Here is a 16,258-nt window from a genome sequence, read left to right as displayed (position 1 = left end):
GAGCACTCTGGTCAAATCAGAGTCTCAGTTGAGCAGATCTTCGAAGTGCTGCTTCCAGCGGGCCCTGACTGCGTCGATGTCATTGATGTGTGTTTCCCCATTCTTGGCCAGCAGTGGGGTGGGTCCTTGGGTTTATAGGCTGTAGGTGGCCTTGACTGCGATGAAGAATCCTCTCACATCATGGCTGCCGGCAAGCTGCTGTAACTCCTGTGCTTTCTTCATCCACCACCTGCACTTTAGCTCCCGGGTTTTTTGTTGGACTTCAGCCATGAGCCGTCTGTAATGCTACTTTGCTGCTCCCGAGTTGGGTTGCTGTCTCAGGCTCAGAAATTCCCTGCGTTTGTGATCTATTAGCTCTTGGGTTTCCTGATAATTCTCATCAAACCAATGCTGGTGTTTCCTGATTGAGTGACTGAGCATCTCTTCGCAGGCACTGGTTATGGAGGACTGGATGGCAGACCAAGCGCTGTGGGCATTCTGCATCTCGGGCTCATCAAGGCGCGCCAGGTTAGCTGTGAGGCGCTGACTGTATAGGACACTCTTTGCTGGGTCCTTTAGTGCACTGGTATTGAATTGTTTGCGGCACTGCTTCTGATGCCACCTCTGCTTTGGGGTTATGCTCTTGCAAATGATCGATCGCATTATGCTTTGGTCCATCCAGCACTCGTCAGCTCCTGTCATGGCGCGGGTGATGAGCACATCCTTGTGATCTCTGGCTCGGACGACAACATAGTTGATCAGGTACCAGTGTTTGCAGCGGGAATGTTGCCACGATGCCTTGTATTTTTCCCTCTGGCGGAATAAGATGTTGGTGATGAGAAGTTCATGTTCTAGACATTTTGTCAGGAGTAGGGTGCACCTGGAGTGGCTTTCCCTTCCCGCTCTATGCCAATCTGCCAGAGGACTGTCTCCTTGCCGACCCGACCGTTGAATTCACCGTGGAGGATCAGTTTGTCGTCCGCAGGGACGCAGGACAGGGATTTTTCGCAGCTGGAGTAAAAAACCCACTTTGGTCTCATCTGTTGCATCGAGTGTTGGGGCTTACGCACTGATGACTGTGGCACATTGATTCTGGCATAGGGTGAGTCGAAGAATCATGAGGCGTTCGTTAACCCCGCAGGGGGAGCCTGTGATGCGGTCGACCAGCTCGTTTTTGATGGCGAAGCTGACTCCGTGGAGTCGGCGTTCTTCCTCTTGGAGCTGACACTGAGACACACATGGGCTTTACAGTAGCAGAGGGGAGTGCATCATTCCACTTTACAGGCTGTGTACTGTACATGAACAGATGACACTGATACACACATGGGCTTTAAAGTAGCAGAGGGGAGTGAATTGTTCCCCTTTACCCACTGTGTACTATACATGAACAGATAACACTGAGAAACACACACGCTTTAAAGTAGCAGAGGGGAGTGAGATGTTTCCCTTTACCCGCTGTGTACTGTACATGTAGAGATGCTAACACTGAGACACACATGGGCAGTACAGTAGCAGAGGAGAGATCATTTTCTTAAATCATTCATGGGATGTGGGCATTGCTAGCAAGGCCAGCGTTTATTGCCATTCCTAATTTCCCTTGAGAACGTGGTGGTGAGCCGCCTTCTTAACCACTGCAGTCCGTGTGGTGAAGGTACTCCCACAGTGCTGTTCGGGAGGGAGTTCCAGGATTTTGACAGTGACGATGAAGGAACAGCGATATATTTCCAAATCAGGATGGTGTGTCTCAGAGGGGAACGTGGAGGTGGTGGTCCTCCCATAAGCTTGCTGCCTTTTACCTTCCAGGGTACAGGTCGCAGGTTTGGGAGGTGCTGCCGGAGAAGCCTTGCACATCGGTGATGAAGGAAGTGAATGTTTAGGGTGGCAGATGGGCTGCCAATCAATCGTGCAGATTTGAAGTGAATGGTGACAACCTTTTTCACTGTTGTTGGAGCTTCACTCATCCAGGCAAGTGGTGAGTATTCCATCACACTCCTGACTTGTGTCTTGTAGCTGGTGGAAATTCAGGTTGTGAATACCCAGCATCTGACCCGCTCGTGTTGTCACAGTATTTATGTGGCTGGTCCAGTTCAGTTACTCTTCAATGGTGACTCCCAGGATTTTGATGCTGGGGAATTTGGCGATGGTCAAGCCGTGGACTGTCAAGGGCTGGTGGTTTCTCACTCACTTGTTGTTGATTCCTATTGCCTGGTATTAGTGTGGCGCGGATGTATCTTGCCACTTATCACCCCAATCCTGAATGTTGTCCAGGTCATGTTGCATGCCATTATCTGAGGAGTTGCAAATGGAACAGAACACTATGCAGACATCAGCGAACATCCCCATTTCTAGAAACATAGAGACATAGAAACGTAGAAATATAGAAAATAGGCGCAGGAGTAGGCCATTCGGCCCTTCGAGCCTGCACCGCCATTCAATAAGATCAAGGCTGATCATTCCCTCAGTGTTCCTTTCCTGCTTTCTCTCCATACCCCTTGATCCCCTTAGCCGTAAGGGCCATATCTAACTCCCTCTTGACTATATCCAATGAACTGGCATCAACAACTCTCTGCAGCAAGGAATTCCATAGGTTACCAAATCTCTCCTCATCTCAGTCCTAAATGGCCTACCCCTAATCCTAAGATTATGTCCCCTGGATCTGGACTTCCCCAACAACGGGAACATTCTTCCTGCATCTAATCTGTCCAGTCCCATCAGAATAGTATACGTTTCTATAAGATCCCCTCTCATCCTTCTAAATTCCAGTGAATAAAGGCCCAGTTGATCCAGCCTCTCCTCATATGACAGTGCAGCCATCCCTGGAATAAGTCTGGTGAACCTTCGCTGTACTACCTCAATAGCAAGAACGAAGAGGGGACAGAGTGTAGTGTAACAAAATTTGCAGACAACATAAAGATTAGTGAGAAAGCGGGTTGTGTAGTGGTAACAGAGAGGCTGCAAAGAGATTTAGATAGGTAAAGTGAATGGGCTAAGGTTTGGCAGATGGAATACAATGTCGGAAAATGTGAGGTCATCCACCTTGGAAAAAAAAACAGTGAAAGGGAATATTATTTGAATGGGGAGAAATTACAACATGCTGCGGTGCAGAGGGACCTGGGGGTCCTTGTGCATGAAACTCTTTTTGGATCCTTGTGCATGAATCCCAAAAGGTTAGTTTGCAGGTGCAGCAGGTAATCAGGAAGGCGAATGGAATGTTGGCCTTAATTGCGAGAGGGATGGAGTATAAAAGCAGGGAGGTCCTGGTGCAACTGTTCAGGGTATTGGCGAGGCCGCACCTGGAGTACTGCATGCAGTTTTGCTCACCTTACTGAAGGAAGGATATACTAGCTTCGGAGGGTGTACAGAGATGATTCACTGGACTGTTTCCGGAGATGAAGGGGTGACCTTATGATGATAGATTGAGTAGACTGGGTCTTTACTCGTTGGAGTTCAGATGGATGAGGGGTGATCTGATAGAAACATTTAAAATAATGAAAGGGATAGACAAGATAGAGGCAGAGAGGTTGTTTCCACTGGTCGAGGAGACTAGAATTTAGGGCACAGTCTCAAAATACGGTGGAGACAATTGAAAACCGAGTTGATAAGGCATTTCTTCTCCCAGAGGGTTGTGAATCTGTGGAATTCTCTCCCCAACGAAGCAGTTGAGGCTAGCTCGTTGAATGTATTCAAATAACAGATAGATAGATTTTTAACCAATAAGGTAATTAAGGGTTATGGGGAGCGGGCGGGCAAGTGGAGCTAAGTCCACGGCCAGATCAGCCATGATCTTGTTGAATGGCGGAGCAGGTTCGAGGGGCTAGATGGCCGACTCCTGTTCCTAATTCTTATGTTCTTTTGTTCTTCTGTCCTTCCTCATATTAGGAGATCAAAATTGAACGCAATATTGCAGGTGAGGCCTCACTAAGGCCCTGTCCAACTGCAGTAAGACCTCCCTGCTTCTATATTCAAATCCCGTAGCCATGAAGGCCAACATACCATTTGCCTTTTTCACCACCTGCTGTACTGCATGCTCACTTTCAGTAACTGATGAACCATGACTCCCAGGTCTCGTTGCGCCTCCCCTTTTCCTAATGTCCCGCCATTCAGATAGTATTCTGCCTTCGTGTTTTTTCCCCCAAAATTGATAACATCACATTTATCCACATTATACTGCATCTGCCATGCATTTGCCCACTCACCTATCCTGTCCAAGTCACCCTGCAGCCTCTGAACGTCCTCCTCACAGCTCACACCTCCACCCAGTTTAGTGTCATCCGCAAACTTGGAGATATTACATTCAATTTCTTCATCTAAATCGTGAATGTATATTGCAAAGAGCTGGGGTCACTGCCGGCCATTCTGAAAAGGACGCGTTTATCCCGACTCTCTGCTTCCTGTCTGCCAACCAGTTCTCTATCCATGTCAATACATTACCCCCAATACCATGTGCTTTGATTTTGCACAACAATCCCTTGTGCGGGACCTTGTCAAAAGCCTTTCGAAAGTCCAAATAGACCACATCCACTGGTTCTCCCTTGACCACTCTGCTAGTTACTTCCTCAAAAAATTCCAGAAGATTCGTCAAGCATGATTTCCCTTTCATAAATCCATGCTGACTTGGTCTGATCCTGTCACTGCTTTCCAAATGCGCTGCTATTTCAGCCTTAATGATTGATTCCAAAATTTTCCCCACTACTGATGTCAGGCTAACCGCTCTATAATTACCAATTTTCTCTCTCCCTCCTTTTTTAAAAAGTGGTATTACATTTGCTACCTTCCAGTCCATAGGAACTGATCCAGAGTCGATGGACTGTTGGAAAATGATCACCAATGCATCCACTTCCTTAAGTACTCTGGGATGCAGAGTATCAGGCCCCAGGATTATCGGCCTTCAATCCATCAATTTCATTAAAACAATTTCCTGTCTAATAATGATATCCTTCAGTTCCTCCTTCTCACCAGACACACTGTCCCCTAGTACATTCGGACGGCTATTAGTGTCTTCCTTTGTGCAGAAAGAACCGAAGTATTTGTTCAATTGGTCTTCCAATTCTTTGTTCCCCATTATAAATTCACCTGAAACCATCTGCAAGGGACCTACATTTGTCTTCACTAATATTTTTCTCTTCATACATTTATAGAAGCTTTTGCAGTCAGTTTTTATATTCCCTGCAAGCTTCCTCTCGTACTCTATTTTCTCCCTCTTAATTAAACCCTTAGTCCTCCTCTGTTGAATTCTAAATTTTTCCCAGTCCTCAGGTGTGTTGCTTTTTCAAGCCAAATTATATGCCTCTTTCTTGGCTTTAACACTGTCTGTAATTTCCCTTGTTAGGCATCATTGAGCCACTTTCGACGTTTTATTTTTTACTCCAGACAGGGAAGTACAATTGCTGGAGTTCATCCATGTGATCTTTAAATGTTTGCCATTGCTTATCCACCGTCAACTCTTTAAGTATTCTTTGCCAGTCAAATCTAGCGAATTCACGCCTCATACCGTCGAAGTTACCTTTCCTTAAGTTCAGGACCCTAGTTGCCGAATTAACTGTGCCACTATCCATCTTAATAAAGAATTCTACCATATTATGGTCACTCTTCCCCAAGGGACCTTGCACAACAAGATTGCTAATTAGTCCCTTCTCATTACACATCACCCAGTCTACGATGACCAGCTCTCTAGTTGGTTCCTCGACAAATTGGTCTAGAAAACCATCCCTAATACACTGCAGGGAATCCTCCTCCACCGCATTGCTACCAGTTTGGTTAGCCCAATCAACATATAGATTAAAGTCGTCCATGATAACTGCTGTACCTTTATTTCACACATCCCTTATTTCTTGTTTGATGCTGTCCCCAACCTCATTACTAATGTTTGCTGTTCTGCACATAATTCCCACTAATGTTTTTTGCCCTTTGGATTTTCGCAGCTTCACCAATATTGATTCCACATCATCCAGGCTAATGTCCCTCCTTACTATTGCATTAATTTCCTCTTTAACCAGAAACGCCAATGCGCCACCTTTTCCTCTATGCCTCTCCTTCCTAAATGTTGAATACCCCTGGATGTTGAGTTCCCAGCCTTGGTTACCCTGGAGCCATGTCTCCGTAATGCGAATTACATCATATCCATTAACTGCTGTCTGCGCAGTTAATTCGTCCACCTTATTCCGAATACTCCTCGCATTGAGGCACAGAGCTTTCAGGTTTGTCTTTTTAAAACATATGGCCTCTTTAGAATTGTTCTGTAATGCGGCCCTTTTTGTTTTTTGCATTGTGTTTCTCTACCCTACACTTTTACTATTCTCCTTTCTATCTTTTGCTTCTGCCTACATTTTATTTTCCTCTCTCTCCCTGCATAAGTTCCCATCCCCCTGCTGTGTTAGTTTAACTCCTCCCCAACTAGGACATTGGTTCTGGTCCTGCCCAGGTGCAGACCGTCCGGTTTGTACTGGTCCCACCTCCCCCAGAACCCAAAGCCACGTATTCATCTGAGCTATCATGCAATTCCTACTCTGACTAGCACGTGGCACTGGTAGCAATCCTGAGATTACTACCTTTGAGGTCCTTCTTTTTAATTTAGCTCCTGGCTCCCTACATTCGTCTCGGAGGACCTCATCCCGTTTTTCACCTACATCATTGATACCTATATGCACCACGACAACTGACTGTTCACCCTCTCGTTTCAGAGTGTCCTGCACCCGCTCTGAAACATCCTTGACCCTTGCACCAGGGAGGCAACATACCATCTTGGAGTCTCGGTTGTGGCCGCAGAAACCCCTATCTGTTCCCCTTACAAACGAATCCCCTATCACTATAGCTCTCCCACTCTTTTTCCTGCCCTCCTGTGTACCTGAGCCACCCACAGTGGCATGAACTTGGCTTCTGCTGCTCCCCCCTGAGGAGTCATCCCCCTCAACAGTACCCAAGGCGGTTTGTCTGTTTTGCAGGGGGATGACCGCAGGGGACCCCTGCACTACCTTCCTTTCACTGCTCTTCCTGCTGGTCACCCATTTAGTATCTGGCTGTGTAACGTTTACCTGCGGTGAGACCAACATGCTTTCATGTCATTTTCAGCATCATGGATGCTTCAGAGTGAATCCATCCGCAGCTCCAGTGCTGCAACGCCGTCCGTCAGGAGCAGGAGCTGGATACACGTCCCGAACATGTAGTCGTCAGGGACACCGGAAGCGTCCCTGACTTCCCACATAATACAGGAGGAGCATAACACGTGCCCGAGTTGTCCTGCCGTGACTTAACCCTTAGATAAACTTAATTTGGCAACAACAATGCTAAAGGTTATTTACTGATAAAGAAAACAAAAAAGAAAAGCTCCTTACCAATCACTTACCCCCTTGGCTGTGACGTCACCTTTCGATTTCCTTCTACTTCTTTTTAGCTTCTCTCCCTTCTGCAGCTGCACAAGCTGCGCCTCTCGTCGAACTCATCACGCTGGGCCTTTTTATAGGCCTCCCCACGCTGACCTTATAATGGTCATTGATGAAGCAATTGAAAATGATTGGGCCTAGGACATGCCATGAGGAACTGCTGCAGTGATGTCCTGGGCCGGAATGATTGACCTCTTACCACCACAACCATCTTCATTTGTGCTAGGTATGACTCCAGCCAGTGGAGACTTTCCCCCCTGATTCCTATTGACTTCAGTTTTACTAGGTATGGAATGCAAGAACAAGGAGGTTATGCTTGAACTGTATAAAAAACTGGTAAGGTTGCAGCTGGACTACTGCGTGCAGCTCTGATCACCACATTACAGGAAATATATGTTTTCCCTGGAAAGGGTGCAGAGGAGATTTATAAGAATGTTGCCTGGACTAGAGAAATTAGGGTATGAGGAAAGATTTGCGATGTTGGGTCTGTTTTCTTTGGAACAAATGAGGATGAGAGGAGACCTCATTGAGCTGTATAAAATTATTAATGGCCTGGATAGATTGGACAGGAAGGCTTGTTTCCCTTGGTAGACTCAACAATCATGGGGCTGAGAGTTAACGTAATTAGGGGGAGGTTTAGGTAAGAAATGAGGAAAAACTCCTTCACCCAGAGGGTGGTGGGTGACTGGAACTCACTACCTGAAAGAGTAACAGATGCAAAAACCCAAACCACATTTAAATAATTATTGCATGTGCAATTAACGTGCCATAAACTACAGGGCATCAGACCAAGAGCTAGGAAGTGGGAATAGGCTGCATAGCTCTAGGTCAGCCGACGCGGACATTATGGGCCATCCTGACCTGCTTCCATGCTGTAAATTTCTACAGGTCTATGATTCTATGTTTCTATACCTGTACACTGACTGGTGTCTCTCAGCCATTCTCCCTCAATGAGATGTCTGTACATACATTGGTGTCTCATAGGGAGATATCTGTACAACGACTGTTGCCTTTCAGTACCCACTCCCACAGGGAGACATTTGTACACTGACTGGTGTCACACAATCCCCTCTCACCGAGCAGGATGTCTGTATACTGAATGATGTCTCTCAGGGAGATATTTGTGCACTGACTGGTGTTTCTCAGAGAGATAGCTGTACAGTGTACAGTGTACTCTTTCTGTGTCTCTCACCCCCTCTCGTTCAGCGTGGTATCTGTACACTGACTGGTGTCTCTCAGTACGCTCTCCCGCAGGGTGCTATCTGTACACTCGTTGGTGTTTCTCAGGCCCTCAGGAAGATATCCGTGCATTGACTGGTGTCTCACATGGAGATATCTGTGCATTTACTGGTTTATGAGATACCTGTACGCTCACTGGTGTCTCTCAGTCTCTCTCCCTCATGGACTTTTCTGTATACTGTGACGTTTCTCAGGCCCTTTCCCTGAGGAAGATATCTGAACATTGACTGGTGTCTCCCTATGCCACTCCCCCAGAGAGATGGCTGCGCACTGACTGGTGTCTCCCAGTACCCTCTCCGGCAGGGTGATATCCGTACACTGTCTGGTATCTCACAGTCCACTCTCTCTCAGGGAGATGTCTTTACACTTTATGTTTTCTCTCAGGAAGATATTTATACGCTGACTGCTGTCTCTCAGTCCTCTCTCCCTCAGGGAGATGTCTGTACAATGACTGGTATCTCCCTCTCCCTCGCCCCCAGAAAGATATCTATAAATTTACTGGTGTCTCACTGTGCCACTCCTTAGGGAGATATCTATACACGTAAGTTATCACTCAGGCCCTTTCCCTCAGGGAGATATCTGTACATTGTCTGGTGTTTCTCTGTGGAATGTCTGTACACTTTAGGTGTCTCTCAACCTTCTCTCAGAGAGATATCTCTACACAGACTGCAGTCTCTCAGTCCTTCTCTCTAAGAAATATATGAGTAAACGAACTTGTGGCGCTCATTGCCTCTTCCTCAGTGATACATTTGTAAACTGACTAGTGATTTCCAATCCCACTCCCTCATGGAGATTCCTGAACACTGACTGGTGTTACTAGGTCCACTTTCTCTCAAGCAGAAAACTGTAAACTGACAGGTGCCTCCCAGTCCCTCATTCTCAGGGAGCTCCCTGCACACTGAATGGTGTCTCCCAGTCCTCTCTCTCAGAACGATATCTGTACGCTAACTGGTGTCTCTCTGTGCGTGTCCATCAAGGGATATCTCTATTATTTCTGGTGTCCCTCACGCTCTCTCCATAAGGGTTATATTTGTACACTTGTTGGTGTCGCTCAGTCCCCTCTCCCTCAGGGTAATACCTGTAAACTGACTCGTGTCTCTCAGTCCCCTCTCCCTCAGGGTAATATCCGTACATTGACTGGTGTCGCTCAGGCCCATCTCCCTCAGAGTAATATCTGTACACTGACTCGTGTCTCTCAGTCCTTGCTCCTTCAGGGAGATGTATGCACAATGACTGGTGCTTCGCTCTCCCTCAGCCTCAGGACGGTATCTGTGCCGTGACTGGTGTTGGTCGGTCCCCTTTCTCAAGAAGATATCTGTACGCTGACTGGTGTCCCACAGCGAGATATCAGTGCACTGAGTGGTGTCTCGCATTCCATCTCTTTTAGTTCCAAATCAGGAAACTGAACGTTGACTTTCCGTCCCTCTACCTCCGGGTGATATCTGTACATTGACTGGCGTCTCTCAGTCGAATCTACCGCAGGGAGATATCTGTACTCTGACTACTATCGCCCAGTGCCCTCTCACTCAGGGAAATTTCGGTGCACTGACTGGTTTATCCCAGTGCCCTCTCACTCAGGGAGATGACTGTACAGTAACTTTAGTTCCCCAGTCCCTCTCCTTCAGGGAGATATCTGTACATAGACTGTTTGCTCATAGTCACCACTCTCAGTGAAGTATCTTTACGCTGACTCTTGTCTCACATGGCGATATCAGTGCAACAACTTGTGTCTCACATTTAAATTTCTCTTTGGGAGAGAAATTGACCGTTGTCTCTCAGTCCCTCTCTCCCCGGGGCATATCTGTACACTGATTGCTGTCTTTCAGTCCCCTCACCCCCAGGGAGATATCTGCACACTGAATGGTTTCTCGCAGTCCCTCTCGATCAGGAAATTATCTGTACATTGACTTTTGTCTCCCAGTCTTTCGCCTTCAGGGAAATATCTCTACATTGACTGGTGTTTCACATGGAGAAATCTGTCTATTGACTGGTATCGCACGTGGAGATATCTGTACATTGACTGGTGTCTCACATTGCTTCTCTCTAAGGGAGATATCAGTAAACTGATTGATGTCTCTCAGTCACTCTCCTCGAGGGAGATATCTGCACACTGATTGTTGTCTCTAAGTCTCTCTCCCTGAGGGAGATATCTGTATATGAACTGGTGTCTCTCTCTGCACGCCCTCAGGGAGATATGTGTACACTGAATGGTGTCCCTCAGGCCCTTTCCCTCACGAAGACATCTGTACATTGTCTGACTTCTGTTTGTGCATCTCCCCCAGAGGGCTATGTGTGCAATCCAGTGGTCTCCCAATTCCCTCTCCCTCAGAATGAGATATCTGTACACTGACTGTGTCTCTCATTTCCCTATCCCTCAGTGAGATATTTGTAAACTGAATGTGTCTCCCAATCCCACTGAGGGCACCACCCTAGTTACTAGTTGTGTCATAGGGAGATATATGAGCATTGCCTGGTATCTCTCATTGCTTCTCTCTAAGGGAGATATCAGTAAACTGACTGGTGTATCTCAGTCCCTCTGCCAAGGGAGATATCTTTACACTGACAGTGTCTCTCAGTCCCTCTCTGTGAGGGAAATATCTTTATGCAGACTGATGTCTCTAAATCCCCTCTCACTCGGGTTGATATCTGTAAACTGACTGGTATCTCTCAGTCGATCTCTCTCAGAGAGATATCTTTTTACTTTATGGTGTCTCTCGGGGAGATATATACACACTGACTGCTGTCTCGCACTCCTCTCTCACTAAGGGAGATGTCTGTACAATGAGTGGTGTCTCCCTCACCATCACCATCTGGAAGATATCTTTGCACTGACTGGTGTCCCACAGGCAGATGTTTGTGCACTGACTGGTGTCGCTGAGTCCTCCTCTCGATGGAATATCTAAGTAAACTGACTGGAGTCTCTCATTGCCACTTCTTCAGAGGGATATCTGTACATTGGCTGCTGTCCCTCATTTCCCCATTCCTCAGTGAGATATTTGTAAACTGACTGGTGTCTCCCAGTCCCTCTCCATCAGGGAGATACCTGTACACTGATTGATGTTTCTCAATTCACTTTCTCTCAGTGAGATGTCTGTACACTGACTGGTGTCTCCCAGTCCTGCATCCTCCGGGAGTAATCTGCACACTGAATGGTGCATTTCAGGCATCGCTTTCTGAGCGATATCTTTATGCTGATTGGTGTCTCATAGGGAGATATTTGTACATTGATTAGTATCTCTCATTGCTTATCTCTGAGGGGGATATAAGTTAACTGACTGCTGTCTCACAGTCGCTCTCCCTGAGGCAGATATCTGTATCGAGAGAACAGAGAGTCAGGATCAATGGTTCATTCTCTGGTTGGCAACCAGTAACTAGTGGGGTGCCATAGGGATCAGTGCTGGTACCCCAAGTATTTGCAATCGAGGTTAACGACCTGGTAGAAGGGACTGAGTGTAACATAGCCAAGTTTGCTGAAGATACAAAGATAGAAGGAAAAGCACGTGTGAGGAGGAAACAGATAATCTGCAAAAGGACATAGACACGCCACGTGAGTGGGCAACATTTGTTTTGATGGAGTATAATGTTGTAAAGTGTGAGGTGATGTACTTTGGCGGAAAAAATCAAGGAGCAAGTTAATATTTAAATGGTGAAAGATTGCAAAGCGCCGCAGCACATGGGAGTACTTGTGCATGAAACACAAAAAGATTAGCATATAGGTACAGCAAGTGATCAGAAAGGCCAATGGCCTTTATTGCAAACGGAGTGGAGTATAAAAGCAGTGAAGTCTTGCTGCAGCTTTTTAACGTCATGGTGAGGCCACACCTGGAATACTACATGCAGTTTTAGTTTCCATATTTCCGAAAGGATATACTTCCTTTGGAGCCAGTTCAGAGAAGGTTCACCGGGTTGATTCCAGGGATGATGGGGTTGATTTATGAGGAAAGTTTGAGTAGGTTGGGCCTCTACTCATTGGAATTCAGAAGAACGAGATGTAATCTTATCGAAACAAATAAGATTATGAGGGGTCTTGACAAGATGGATGCAGAGAGGACGTTTTCACTGATGGGGAAGACTAAATCTGGAGGACATGATCTTAGAAACAGAGATGTGAAGAAATTACTTCTCTCAGAGGATTGTAAATCTGTGTTATTCGCTGCCTCAGAAACAGTGGAAGCTGGGACATTGAATAAATTTAAGATAGAAATAGACAATTTCTTAAACGATAAGGGGATAAGGGGTTATGGGAAGCGGGCGGGGAAGTGGAGCTGAGTCCATGTTCAGATCGACCATCATCTTATTGAGCAGCGGAGCAGGCTCGAGGGGCCATATCACCTACTCCTGTTCCTATTTCTTATGTTCTTATACTGACTGTTGTCTCTCAGTAATCTCTCCCTCGGGGAGATAAATGTTCACTTTCTTGTCTCTCTCAGCCCCTGTCCCTCAGCGAGATCATCATCATTATCATCGGCGATCCCTTGATCGAGTACGACTTGCTTTCACATGAGTTCACAGATTGGAAGATGCCTGTGTGTGTATTTTTTTAACGCGTGGTGACCGTTGCACACCAGTCGCCACACGGGCTTTACAGTGTGAGGAATTTATCCAGTGGCAAAGGTAAACCAGGACGATGAGAGACCTGCTCTGCTGCACGGATCTAGTGCACACATATATCGCAGTGTGGGCTGGCCCGTGCTGCCTCTCGGCTCTCGGCTCTTCTAGTCACCGTACCTTCATTCGCCACATCTCCGCCACGATCTCTCACCACTCCGAGGCCACAAACTCTCGCCGCTCCTCAGCCACGATCTCTCACCACTTATCTGCCATAATCTGTAAACTGACTGCTGTGTTTAAGTTCCCCTCGCAAAGGGAGATCTCTACATACTGAGTGGTGTCTCTCAGTCCCATCTCACAGGGAGATATCTGTACGCTAATCTGTGTCTCATAAGTAGATATATGAGCATTGATTGGTATCTCTCATTGCTTTTCTCTGAACTGGCTGTTGTCGCTGAGTCCGTCTGAATGGTGAAGATAGACTTACACTGACAGGCGTCTCTCAGTTCCCTCGCACTCGGGGAGATATCAGTACACTGACTGGTGTCTCTCTGTGCCTGTCCCTCAGGCGGATATCTGTACTCTCTCTGGTGTCTCTCTACCCCATCTCCCTCAGCGTTATATCTGTACACATGACTGGTGTCACTTTGTCCCCTCTCCCGCAGGGTGATATCTGTACACTGACGGGTGTGTCTCAGTCCACTCTCCATCGAGGAAATATCTGTACACTTTCTGATCTCTCTCAGCCCCTCTCCCTCAGGGAGATATCTGTACACTGACTGGTGTGTCTTAGTTCCTCTCGCAAAGCGAGATAACAGAAGAGTGAGTCGTGTTTCTCAATCACGTCTCTCAGGGAGATATCTGTACGCTGACTGGTATATCATAGGGAGATATCTGTGCTCCGACTGGTATTTCTCATTGCTTCTCTCTAAGGGGGATATCTGTATACGGAGCGGTGTCTCTCAGTCCCCTCTCCCTCGGGGAGATAGTTGTACACTGACTAGTGTCTCTCAGTCCTATCTACCTGAGGGAGATGTCTGTACAATGACTGGTGTCTCCCTCTCCCTCGGCCTCAGGAAGATATCTGTGCACTGACTAGTGACTCTCAGTCCCCTTTGTCAGGGAGATATATGTGCACTGACTGGTTTCTCTCTTTCTATCTCACTTATTTCGAAATCGTGAAAATGACCATTGTCTCTCATTCCCACTCCCTCAGGGACATATCTGTAAACTGACTGCTGTCTCGATCACCCTCACCGTCAGGGAATTATTTGTGCTCTGACTGGTATCTCATGGTCCCATTCCTCCAAGACACATCAAAACACTGATTGTTGTGTTACATGGAGATATCAGTGCACTAAATTGTTTCTCTCAATTAAATTTATCTTGGGGACAAATCAGGAAACTGACCTTTGTCTCTCAGTCCTCCTCCCTGAGGGAGATATCTGCACACTGACTGGTGCCTCCCAGTCCCTCTGCCACTGGGAGATACCTGTATGTAGACAGGTGTCTCATTGTCCTGACACTCAGGGAAATATCTGTGCACTGACTGGTGTCTCTCATTGCTTCTCTCAAAGGGAGCTATCAGTAAACTGACTGGTGTCTCTCAGTCACTCTCCCTGAGAGATATGTCTGTACACTGACTGGTGTCTCCCAGCCCTCATCCTCAGGGACTTATCTGCAAACTTAATGGTGTCTCTTAGTTTTCTCTCTCTGAGTGATATCTGTATGCTGACTGGTATTTCACAGTCACTCTCCCTGAGGGAGATACCTGTATAATGACTGTTGTCTCTCAGTCCCCTCACCGTCGGGGAGATATCAGTTCACTTTCTGATCTATCTCAGGCTCACTCACTCGGGGAAATACCTGTAAACAGACAGGAGTCTCTGTCGCTCTCGCACAGCGAGATGTCTGCACACTGATTGCTGTCTCTCAGTCCCCTTTCTCTTAGAGATATCTTTATGATGACTGCCCTGTCGTAGGGAGATATCCAAGAGAGAAATCAGTAAACTGACTGGTGTATCTCAGTCCCTCTCCCTAAGGGAGATATCCTTACACTGACTGGTCTCTCTAAGTCCCTCTCTATGACGGAAATCACTTTACACTGACTGGTGTCTCAGTCCCCTCTCCCTCGGGGAGATATCGGTACACTGACTGGCATCTCTCTGTGCCCGTCCTTCAAGGGGATATCTGTTCTCTTTCTGGTGTCTCACACCCCCTCTCCCGCAGGGTGATATCTGTACACTGACAGATGTTTCTCAATCCATCTCTCTCAGGGAGATGTGTTTATGCTTCATGGTGTCTCTCAGAGAGATATATGTCGAAACATAGAAACATAGAAAATAGGTGCAGGAGTAGGCCATTCAGCCCTTCTAGCCTGCACCGCCATTCAATGAGTTCATGGCTGAACATGTAACTTCAGTACCCGCTTCCTGCTTTCTCGCCATACCCCTTGATCCCCCTAGTAGTAAGGACTTCATCTAAATCCCTTTTGAATATATTTAGAGAGAGAGAGAGAGACGAGAGAGAGAGGAGAGAGAGAGAGAGAGAGAGAGAGAGAGAGAGAGAAAGAGAGAGAGAGAGAGAGAGAGAGAGAGAGAGAGAGAGAGAGAAGAGAGAGAGAGAGAAGAGAGAGAGAGAGAGAGAGAGACAAGAAAGAGAGAGAGAGACAAGAAAGAGAGAGAGAGAAAGAGAAAGAGAGAGAGAGAGAGAGAGACAAAGAACAGAATTGGCCTCAACTACTTTCTGTGGTCGAGAATTCCATAGGTTCATCACTCTCTGGGTGAAGACGTTTCTCCTCATCTCGGTCCTAAATGGCTTACCCCTTATCCTTAGACTGTGACCCCTGGTTCTGGACATCCCCAACATTGAGAACATTCTTCCTGCATCTAACCTGTCTAAACCCTTCACAATTTTAAACGTTTCTATGAGGTCCCCTCTCATTCTTCTGAACGCCAGTGAATACAAGCCCAGTTGATCCAATCTTTCTTGGTAGGTCAGTCCCACCATCCCAGGAATCAGTCTGGTGAATCTTCGCCGCACTCCTTCAATAACAAGAATGTCCTTCCTCAAGTTAGGAGACCAAAACTGTACACAATACTCCAGGTGTG

The sequence above is a fragment of the Pristiophorus japonicus genome, chromosome 27 (genome assembly GCF_044704955.1).
Source record: "Pristiophorus japonicus isolate sPriJap1 chromosome 27, sPriJap1.hap1, whole genome shotgun sequence".
In the NCBI taxonomy this organism is placed as follows: Eukaryota; Metazoa; Chordata; class Chondrichthyes; family Pristiophoridae; genus Pristiophorus; species Pristiophorus japonicus.
Note: the sequence above shows the minus strand (reverse complement) of the source record.